We start from the raw sequence: 10,702 nt of genomic DNA, 5'->3' as shown, positions 1-10,702 counted from the left end.
AGAAGCCCAAAAGGAAGCGATAAAAGATTATCAGTTGATGGATAAAGGGAAGCAACTCCAGTTTAAAAGGAGTCAGTGGAAGAGGGAGGAAGAGTGGATACTGTTATGGGCAAAGGAATATGCCAACATAAAATACCCCAAAAACCAGACAAAAAGATCTAAAGAATGGCAAAAAATATTCCACCACCACTGCCCAAATAAGAAAGACATCACATGTAAGAATCTCACAACCCAAACTTTATCAAACAAAAACATTTCTCGGATAATGAAATAAAAACAATGCAACAGGAGGTTGAGCAAATGATAAGAGACGGCATTTGCCCTCTGACGCAACCCATTACACCACCAAAAAATGATTGCCCTCAAAAAAAGTACATCCCCGAAAAAACAAACCATCCACTGCCCCCTGAAAAAACAAAGAACTCACTGCCTCCCGAAAAAACAAACCATTCACTGCACCCCGAAAAAACTAACCATTCACTGCACCCTGAAAAAACTAACCATTCACTGCACCCTGAAAAAACTAACCATTCACTGCACCCCAAAAAAACGAGCAACTCACTGCCCCCCGAAAAAACGAGCAACTCACTGCCCCCCAAAAAAACGAGCAACTCACTGCTCCCCGAAAAAATGAACAGTTCACCAGCTCATCTACAAAATAATATGCAGGTGCACACAGACCCAGAACAGCAGGAACTAGAAGAGGAATTGGCAAATAAGATTGAAGAAACAAGAAAAATGGACATGAAAGAGCGCCCAAAGCTGACTAAAGGAGAATAGAAAATTCAAAAATATCCTGCAAAAAGTTAACATAGGACTGACCAAATTGGTCCCAAAAGCAGCCACATTGACAGAGTTAAACTCCGTAAATTATGGAGTGGCATGTTACATACAAAGTAAATTAGCCCCACAAGATTTGGAGAGAAACGGAACCACAAATAAGAAAAAGAATACCATGCCACGATGGAAAAAGAAATTACAACAAAAAATCAGCCGCCTAAGAGCAGAGATCTCCCAAATGGCCACATCTTAAAAAAAATAAATCGCATTAAAAGAAAATACAATGTTGAAGACAAACTGCTAGGTGGAAAAGGCTGGCTGAGCATCAAGCCTTAGTAAAAGCTTTCGCAGCACAAATTAGGAACAAAGACAAGAAAATACAAGCAAAACAGATAAACTATTTGCAAAAATCCCAGACTAGTGTACAGAAAGCTGGCAAACGACACAATAGAAGTACAACAGCCACCTGAGAGAGAGGAAATTGAAAAATTCTGGCGACCACTCTTTGAAGACCCAAAACAACACCAAGAGGCTGAATGGATTGAAAAAATACAACAGAAAAACAAAGACAAACAACAAATGCCAGCAATTGTAATCACTGAAGCGGAAATCAGAAAGAAAATGAGTGAATACAGTAACTTCAAGGCACCTGGCATCGACAAAATCCCAAATTTTTGGCTGAAAAGACTGACAGCATTACACCAACATTATGCTTTGGCTTTCACAAAAATATTGAACGGAGAAGAGGACACACCAGACTGGCTAACAACAGGGAACACAAGCCTAATTCCAAAGACCAGGGAAACACAGCTTCCCAACAAGTACAGACCCATCTGCTGCCTAACAACAACGTACAAATGGCTGACAGGAATCATAACTGATGCCATTTATGAACATCTTGACACTGGTGGCTACCTGGAAAATGAACAGAAAGGATGTTCCAAAAGAAGATTAGGAGCTAAAGACCAGTTACTGACAGACAAAATTATCCTGGAGGACTGCAAAACACGGCAGAGGAACCTCAGCATGGCTTGGATTGACTACAAAAAGGCATTTGACAGTGTACCACACTCCTGGATCATGAGGTGCTTAGAACTCTACAACATCAATGAGGAAATAAGAACTTTCCTGAAAGCACAAATGAACAAGTGGAACACCACCATCACCCTCAATCACACAGAGTGACAAATAACAATCCCAGACGTACGAGTTCAGAGAGGGATACTTCAGGGAGACAGCCTTTCGCCTCTCTTATTCTGCTTTATCATGGACCCGCTCAGCAAGATCCTGAAGGAGCATGACATTGGATATGACTTGAGTAAAGACAAAGGAAAGGAAAACCAAAAACTTGTGAACCATCTGTTGTTCATGGACGATTTGAAAATCTATGCCAACACAAAAACGGACTCAGGCAGCTCGTGGAAACTGTCCATAAGTTCTCAAAAGACATTAGCATGGAATTTGGACTGGATAAATGCTCAAAATGCACAATGACAAAAGGAAAAAAGACAAAAACCGAAAACATACCATTGGATGAAGGGAGCTACATTGAAGATCTGGCTGCAGACTCCACATACAAATACTTGGGAATTGAACAAAGTAATACAATTGAGCACAAGAAAATGAGAACAAAAACAACAAAAGAATACCTAAACCACTTAAAAAAGATGTGCAAAACACAGCTGACACCAAAAAACAAGATCACAGCCATAAACCAGTTTGCAATACCAGTGGTGACCTATGGGTTTGGCCTAGTGAACTGGCCACAATGTGAGCTTAATAAATTGGACACAAAAACCAGGAAAATGCTCACCCTCCACAAAATCACATACAGAAATCAGTGCATGGACAGAATATATCTCCCTCGCAGAGAAGGCAGTCTGGGTCTCACTGAAATCAACCAGGCCTACAGAGCATCGATAATAAGTATTGGACAGTACTTAGAGCTCTGAAGAAGAAATCGTAAAAACAGTCACACACCACCACGAGGCCATAACTGAACGGACCTCAATCACTAAACTGGCAAAAAACTTTGGCGGAGAACTTATACAAGAGAGAAAAAGCAACAGTCTCATGCCTGCAACAAAACTTGCAAGACAGACCAGAGAACAATACAGCAAAAGAGAAGGAAAACATAGAGTGGAAAGATGGAAACAGCACAAAAGGGTTGGACGATTCAAAGAAGAACTCGAAAAGGAATACATCGACAAAGTTGGATCAATGCAGTGGTTAAAAAATGGAAAACTTGGTTTTGATGGAGAAAGAATTCTGATTGGAGCACAAGATCAGGGACTTCTAACAAATGGCTTCAAAAAATAGCAGGGATCTCACAGAATGATAAATGCCGATTCTGTCATACAGCTGTTGAGAGTGTAAACCATCTAACTTCAGGATGCCAGATCCTCATGGCAGATGGGCATTATACATCCAGACATAACAAGATCTGTCAATATCTCCACTGGAAGGTCTGCAAGGAACTGGAGATGGAAGTCAAAGAACATGTCTGGGAGCACGAGCCAGCACCAGTCTCATCCAACGGAAAAGTTATGATCTTCTACGACAAAGAGATCCCAGCAGGAAGACACATTGGAGGTGCAATCAAACCTGATATTGTCATCTGGAACAAGCAAGAGAAAACAGCCAAAATCATCAATGTGACAGTCCCCAATGACTACGGTCTGAATCGAGCTGAAAGGGGAAAGATCTCGAAATACCAAGACCTGAAAAATGACCTACGAACAACATGGTCATTGAAAGACATCGATATCATCCCAGTTGTGGTGGGAGCAACAGGCCTGATGAAGAAGAACCTGAAGAAATACCTTGAGGCAATCTCCGGTCACCCAAGTGCACATGAGGTGCAGTTGTCTGCAATTAAGGGAACGATCACCATCTTGAAGAGAGCCCTCGGATACAATGCCAGCTATGGTTCAGCGTAACTATAGAGCCCAGGATGCAACTTCACTGCATTCTTTTAAAAATAATCAAAGATAAATGAAAAAACAAAAAGCAAAAATACAAAACAGTAAAACAAGCAGTTTGCAAAAAAACAAAACAAAAAAAAAAACAATGCTCATCGACAGGAACATGGCAAAGGACATAAAAGAAGTACAACAGCCACCAGCGAAAGAAGAAGTTGAAAAATTCTGGAGACCACTCTTTGAAAACCCAAAACAACAGCAGGAGGCAGAATGAATAATAAAATGAATAATAAATAAAATAGAAAAACAAAGACAAACAGCAAATGCCAGCAATTGTAATCACTGAAGAGGAGATCAGAAAGAAAATGAATTAATACAGTAACTTCAAGGCACCTGGTGTTGATAAAATCACAAATTTTTTGGTTGAAAAGGCTGACAGCATTGCACCACCACTATGCTGTGGCTTTCACAAAATTATTGAACGGAGAAGAGGACATACTAGACTGGCTAATGACTGGGAACACAAGCCTACTACCAAAGACCAAGGAAATACAGCTACCCAACAAGTACAGACCCATCTGCTGCCTAACAAAAACATACAAATGGCTGACAGGAATCATAGCTGATGCCATTTATGAACATCTTGATACTGGTGGCTACCTGGAAAATGAACAGAAAGGATGTTCCAAAAGAAGATTAGGAGCTAAACTTCAGGTTTCATTCAAAAGTCTACTTACACAATAGTGTAAACACTAAAATGACTCTTACAAAATTTACAGCCATTGGTAAAGAATTTTATTTTGGGGTATGTCATCATTTTCCTCGCCTGCATAGTGCGGGGAAATAGTTGCGAGAATAAACCCAGATGAGCTCTAGTTATTAACTAGAACTGGTGTCGCAGACCGAACGGTCCGCCCATAAAGATCGGTCTGCCTTTCGCAACTGCGCATGCGTCAGACAGACGCGCTGCTGTGGTGGTTTTACCTCCGACAAGGTAAAACCTCTTAAATTATTCTAAAGTCAGTTTTAAGTAGAAATGAGGCAGTTTTAAGCAGAAACGAGGCAAAATTCTGTGATGCTTTGAAATGGCCAACACGCAGTGAATGCATCAGCTAGCAGCTCCTTTAGCCGCGGTGCTCTGATCGCCTCTACCACCTTTTATGAATAAATAATGCTGAATTTATGTGGAAATGACTGTTGTCCTAAAGCTTCAGATATCTGCAGTTTGAAGCAGAAACAAGGTGTTGATCCATGAACTGTGTCATAGGGGGGACCGATTTTTAGGGGGAGTGTTCGGACTGGAACACCGGTTCATGATGTCTGTTGCTATACCTGTAAGGTCAGAGGTCGATGGTGGAGGTGGAACGAGGAGTGCCTTAAAGGTGAACCACATTTTTCCTGAATCAGCGGCGTTTCTGATTCTGTCAGGAAGACAATTTTGCTACAGAAATATGACAGAGACAGACATGAATTGAGGACAACTGGGTGTCCAGAGTTACAATGCTGCCATTCTTCTGCTCTAATCCAGGTTTCTGACAGTTTCATTTAGCTGAATGTTGGAGGTGTAGTGAGCTTTGAGTGAGCTTCTGTGTTGTTATGAGTTCAGAGCTTATCAAGGCTGGAGGTCAACCAGGATAAAGTGCTGTAAGGAGACGGCAGAGCTGAGAGAAGTGAGCAGGTGAGGAACTGAAGGTTGTGTCCAAAGTGATAATTCAAAGAAGATTTTGGGGATTTTCCTGCACAGAAACTGAATAGAAGGAAACACTGTCTGAAAAATCGAGCGTCCGCTTTGACGTCTGTAAACAACTGAGTCGTCACAAGGTCAAGTTGTTTGTCGGCTTTGTGAGACACTTGGCAGCAGAACTAAGAATGATCAAAAGTGCTCTAAGAGCCCAGATACGCCATTTGAGTGACCTTCAGTCATGGGGCCCGTTGCACAAAAGTAAGATTCAGACATCCAGGACTGAGCTGAGTTCAGTGAATCCAAACCAAGAGCCTCCAGGCTTCACTGACTGCACAAAGACCAAACCAGGATGAGCAGACACGGATTCTTCAAGCCAGATAAAACCAATCCTGGATCACACCATGTGTCGTTCTTAGGTATCACGTTACGGGGTAACATATCACATGCCACAGAATCCAGTGGACATCAGTCTTGTTTGACCTTTACTTTGGAGACCAAACATTCAACACAGTCAAAGCTATTACACTTATTAATACTACAACCCCTGGCAAACATTATGGAATCACCGGCCTCGGAGGATGTTCATTCAGTTGTTTAATTTTGTAGAAAAAGCAGATCACAGACATGACACAAAAATAAAGTCATTTCAAATGGCAATTTTCTGGCTTTAAGAAACACTATAAGAAATCCGGAAAAAAAATTGTGGCAGTCAGTAACGGTTACTTTTTTAGACCAAGCAGAGAGAAAAAAATATGGAATCACTCAATTCTGAGGAAAAAATTATGGAATCATGAAAAACAAAAGAACGCTCCAACACATCACTATTATTTTGTTGCACCACCTCTGGCTTTTATAACAGCTTGCAGTCTCTGAGGCATGGACTTAATGAGTGACAAACAGTACTCTTCATCAATCTGGCTCCAACTTTCTCTGATTGCTGTTGCCAGATCAGCTTTGAAGGTTGGAGCCTTGTCATGGACCATTTTCTTCAACTTCCACCAAAGATTTTCAACTGGATTAAGATCCGGACTATTTTCAGGCCATGACATTAACCCTATGTGTCTTTTTTGCAAGGAATGTTTTCACAGTTTTTGCTCTATGGCAAGATGCATTATCATCTTGAAAAATGATTTCATCATCCCTGTTGTATGGCTGGGGGGCCTGGCTGCCTTTTTGTTTCTGTCTTTTGTTTTTCCTTCCAGGTGGCTTGCATTTGGGACTGAGGGGCTGTGTAGCTGAGTTTATCAGGACCTCACCCTGATCACCTGTGGCTCGTCAGGACTCACAGCTGTGGTGCATCTACATGGATTGGAACATGGTGGCATTTAAGACTGGAGTACACAGTGTGTATTTGCCAGAGACTCGACCTTGTGACCAGACGGGTGAGATCGTCGTCTCAAGAGCCATCTCATCATCAGTGGATGCAGAGAACGTCCAGGTTTGATGCATGGTCTGTGAAAGAGGAGGGGGTGAGGTCTCACGCTCGTCAGCACACTTCCTGAGGTACGTTAGATTTTGTGACTAACATTTATACAGTCAGTAAATGTGGTGTCCCTCACACCTTTATTATATTGAGCTGCATGTTGGTCGTTTAAATCAGCTTCCACTGCAGTGGAGTTTTGTGAACTGGATGTTCCATGCCTGCAGGGTGGGAAGCTGATTAGTAACCAAGCCAGGAAGTGTTTGCTGTTTGTGCACCTTTGAGCGTTCTCTCTGTGTGTTGAGTGTGGACTCACATAATGATTCCTTCTTTCACAGACTCGGTTTGTCGCGGCCACCTGGGGGGTGTCGGCGGGGTCCTTGGGTCCGAATTGGTTCTGGCTCCGGACCGTTAGCGCTGCTGGGAGTGCACCGCAAAATCACCACGCCAGACCGCGCACTTTTATATTTATCACAGCACTGTTATGTTCATTAAATTCTGTTATCCTTTGTACCGTGCTCTGCTTATTTTATACTGGGTCCTTCAAACGCTGGTCGGTTCTCCGGGCTGCGTCCGACACATAACAATCCCCAAACATCCTTTCAACTGATGGGATAAGAAAAGTGTCCAAAATATCAACGTAAACTTGTGCATTTATTGATGATGTAATGACAGCCATCTCCCCAGTGCCTTTATCTGACATGCAGCCCCATATCATCAATGACTATGGAAATTTACGACAGTCATCTTTATAAATCTCATTGGAACGGCACCAAACAAAAGTTCCAGCATCATCACCTTGCCCAATGCAGATTCGAGATTCATCACTGAATATGACTTTCATCCAGTCATCCACAGTCCACGATTGCTTTTCCTTAGCCCATTGTAACCTTGTTTTTTTTTCTGTTTAGGTGTTAATGATGGCTTTCGTTTAGCTTTTCTGTATGTAAATCCCATTTCCTTTAGGCGGTTTCTTACAGTTCGGTCACAGACGTTGACTCCAGTTTCCTCCCATTCATTTCTCATTTGTTTTGTTGTGCATTTTTGATTTTTGAGACATATTGCTTTAAGTTTTCTGTCTTGACGCTTTGATGTCTTCCTTGGTCTACCAGTATGTTTGCTTTTAACAACCTTCCCATGTTGTTTGTATTTGGTCCAGAGTTTAGACACAGCTGACTGTGAACAACCAACATCTTTTGCAACATTGCGTGATGATTTACCCTCTTTTAAGTGTTTGATAATCCTCTCCTTTGTTTCAATTGACATCTCTCCTGTTGGAGCCATGATTCATGTCAGTCCACTTGGTGCAACAGCTCTCCAAGGTGTGATCACTCCTTTTTAGATGCAGACTAACGAGCAGATCTGATTTGATGCAGGTGTTAGTTTTGGGGATGAAAATTTACAGGGTGATTCCATAATTTATTCCTCAGAATTGAGTGAGTCCATATTTTTTTCCCTCTGCTTGGTCTAAAAAAGTAACCGTTACTGACTGCCACAATTATTTTTTCTGATTTCTTATAGTGTTTCTTAAAGCCAGAAAGTTGCCATATGAAATGACTTTAGTTTTGTGTCATGTCTGTGATCTGCTTTTTTTCTACAAAATTAAACAACTGAATGAGCATCTTCTGAGGCCGGTGATTCCATAATTATTGCCAGGGGTTGTATTAGCTCAATCAATAATTTACACCACTTTTTACTAAACTTTAAGCAACTTTAACTTTTGACCCCTGTACAAACTGAAATTGACCTTGGTCACCATCCTTGCTGTTTTTACCAAATAACTCCAGATTTATAAGAGTCTGGTGTTTACATTTGTTCGACAAAGTTAAAAAAACAAAACAATAAAATAAACACTTTTATTTTTAGCAGTTCTCTAATTTCAGAAATGCAACAGAACCACAAATCAGAAAAAGTTAAGACTATAATGTTGCACTATTCCCAGTTTCTCCACACCCTTCTCTTGTTGACTTGTAGCATGGACATTTAGTTTTGAGAAGTGTCTACTTGGCACAGATTTACCATAAAGTACCACACTGTATTGCTGAATGATTGATGTAAACACAGTCTCAGAAATGTGTATTGGCACTGATCGATTGTCTGATTCATTTATTTAGAAATTCCACATAAGGAGTACAATAAAATACAGTGTGTTTAAACATGTGCATATATAATTTAATGGAATTTCAAGGATAACACAAAAAAGTCAAAAAGACTTATTTCTATTCTGGTCCTATTGTGGACCACAATACCACATTGTGGGCATGTTTAAAGGAAGAGGGTTATTCAAGAGAATATAAAACTGTAATTTTCTCCATCCTTTTCTCCCCCTCGCTTATCTCCCCATTTCCTCATTAACACAACAAATGTCAGCCTCCATTCATTCTGCACTCCGTAACAGTTGGAGGCGGCAATGAACTGGGTTGCAAATCGGAAAAAAAAAACTTGATAGAAGAAGAAGAATCCAACGAAGAAGAACTGTTTCCTGTTGTCGTCCGAGGCTAAAGCTAGTTAGCTGGAGACGCTGTAAACTAAACTCTTCGCTGAACAGATCAAACTTCACTCTGTGATCCTCGAATACGTTTTTTGAAGAGCTCCAGAAGCACAAAGGTCGACAGTAAACCGGAAGAAGAACAAAAGATGACGTTAGCGCGAGAAGGTGGAACAGCTGAGAAGGTTGTTGGAATAGCGGCTAACTGCTGCTAATGCCGAGATATTTGAGTTTGCAGAAACAAAAACATCACAGAGCAGCAAGAAGAAACGAGTGGATTTAAAGAAGAGAAGAAACTAACCAACGTGCTGGATGCTGTTTTCATGCCTGAAGTTCGCTGATCCAGAGCAGGTTTGTCCACTAAACTTTATTTCAGACCAACTCCACCACATCCAAATGATAGCTGTTAGTTTGTGTTGGAGTTCTGACTATAGACTGAACACCAAATATCAGCAAAAATAAATAAGACAAACTGTGCTTTATGATGATAAATGAAGGACAGTTCAGCTTGGTGATGGACTGATGAAGCCGACCAATCGATACTATTGAATACAGTCTTTCCTCATTTTATACACAGAAAAATGGAACTTTGCACACCGTTCATAAAATCTGAAGCTCATGTTATGTTTTCACATTTGTTTGTTTGTTTCTACATTTGTGAACAGCCCCACAATTTTTCCTTATATCATTATGATTGATTTATTTATTTATTTTTACTCAAGATTCATATCCTGATAGACAAGAACTGATTCAGTTTTCAATGTCATCGGTCAGTCAGGAAAAATCTTGTAAAATTGGAAAAATCCCTTTTTTTTAACACTGAACGAATTTTCAAAAATTCTACCAAAAAACGTTCAGATTTATTTCATATTTCAGAGCGTTGTGTAGGATGGCATCCTTTATTGACAGACAGTTTGATCCAGCTCTGATCCAGATGACAAATTTTGTGGCCATTTAAAACCCCATTTTATGCATATTTTGCATTATATCTTAATCAGATTTGTCACAGTTACTCTCATATTTGAAAGTGAGGTGCAGACTGGCACTCACTATCGCCTGACAAAATTTGATTCAAATTGTGGATTTTGTGGACATTTGAGTTTAGTATTGAAAAGCCCTTTTGGTGTACATTTTGAGTTATAGCATCATAAAAAGTGCCTCAATTACTCTCACTTTTTTTGTTATGGATTCACCTACACCACCAAAATTGGATGCAGGTTCCAATTTTATGCCTGTTTGTCTATCTTCCAGTTAAAAGTCAGAGACCAAGTGCCAAAAAGCAATGACAAATTGAGTTCACCAGTGTTCTGTGAAAATGATCTGAAAAAGAACTCCGGAGTCGGGTCGCAGGGGCAGCAGCTCAAGCAAAGCCGCCCAGACCTCCTGATCCACACACACCTCCCCCAGCT

The sequence above is a fragment of the Thalassophryne amazonica genome, chromosome 18 (assembly GCF_902500255.1).
Source record: "Thalassophryne amazonica chromosome 18, fThaAma1.1, whole genome shotgun sequence".
NCBI lineage: Eukaryota > Metazoa > Chordata > Actinopteri > Batrachoidiformes > Batrachoididae > Thalassophryne > Thalassophryne amazonica.
Note: the sequence above shows the minus strand (reverse complement) of the source record.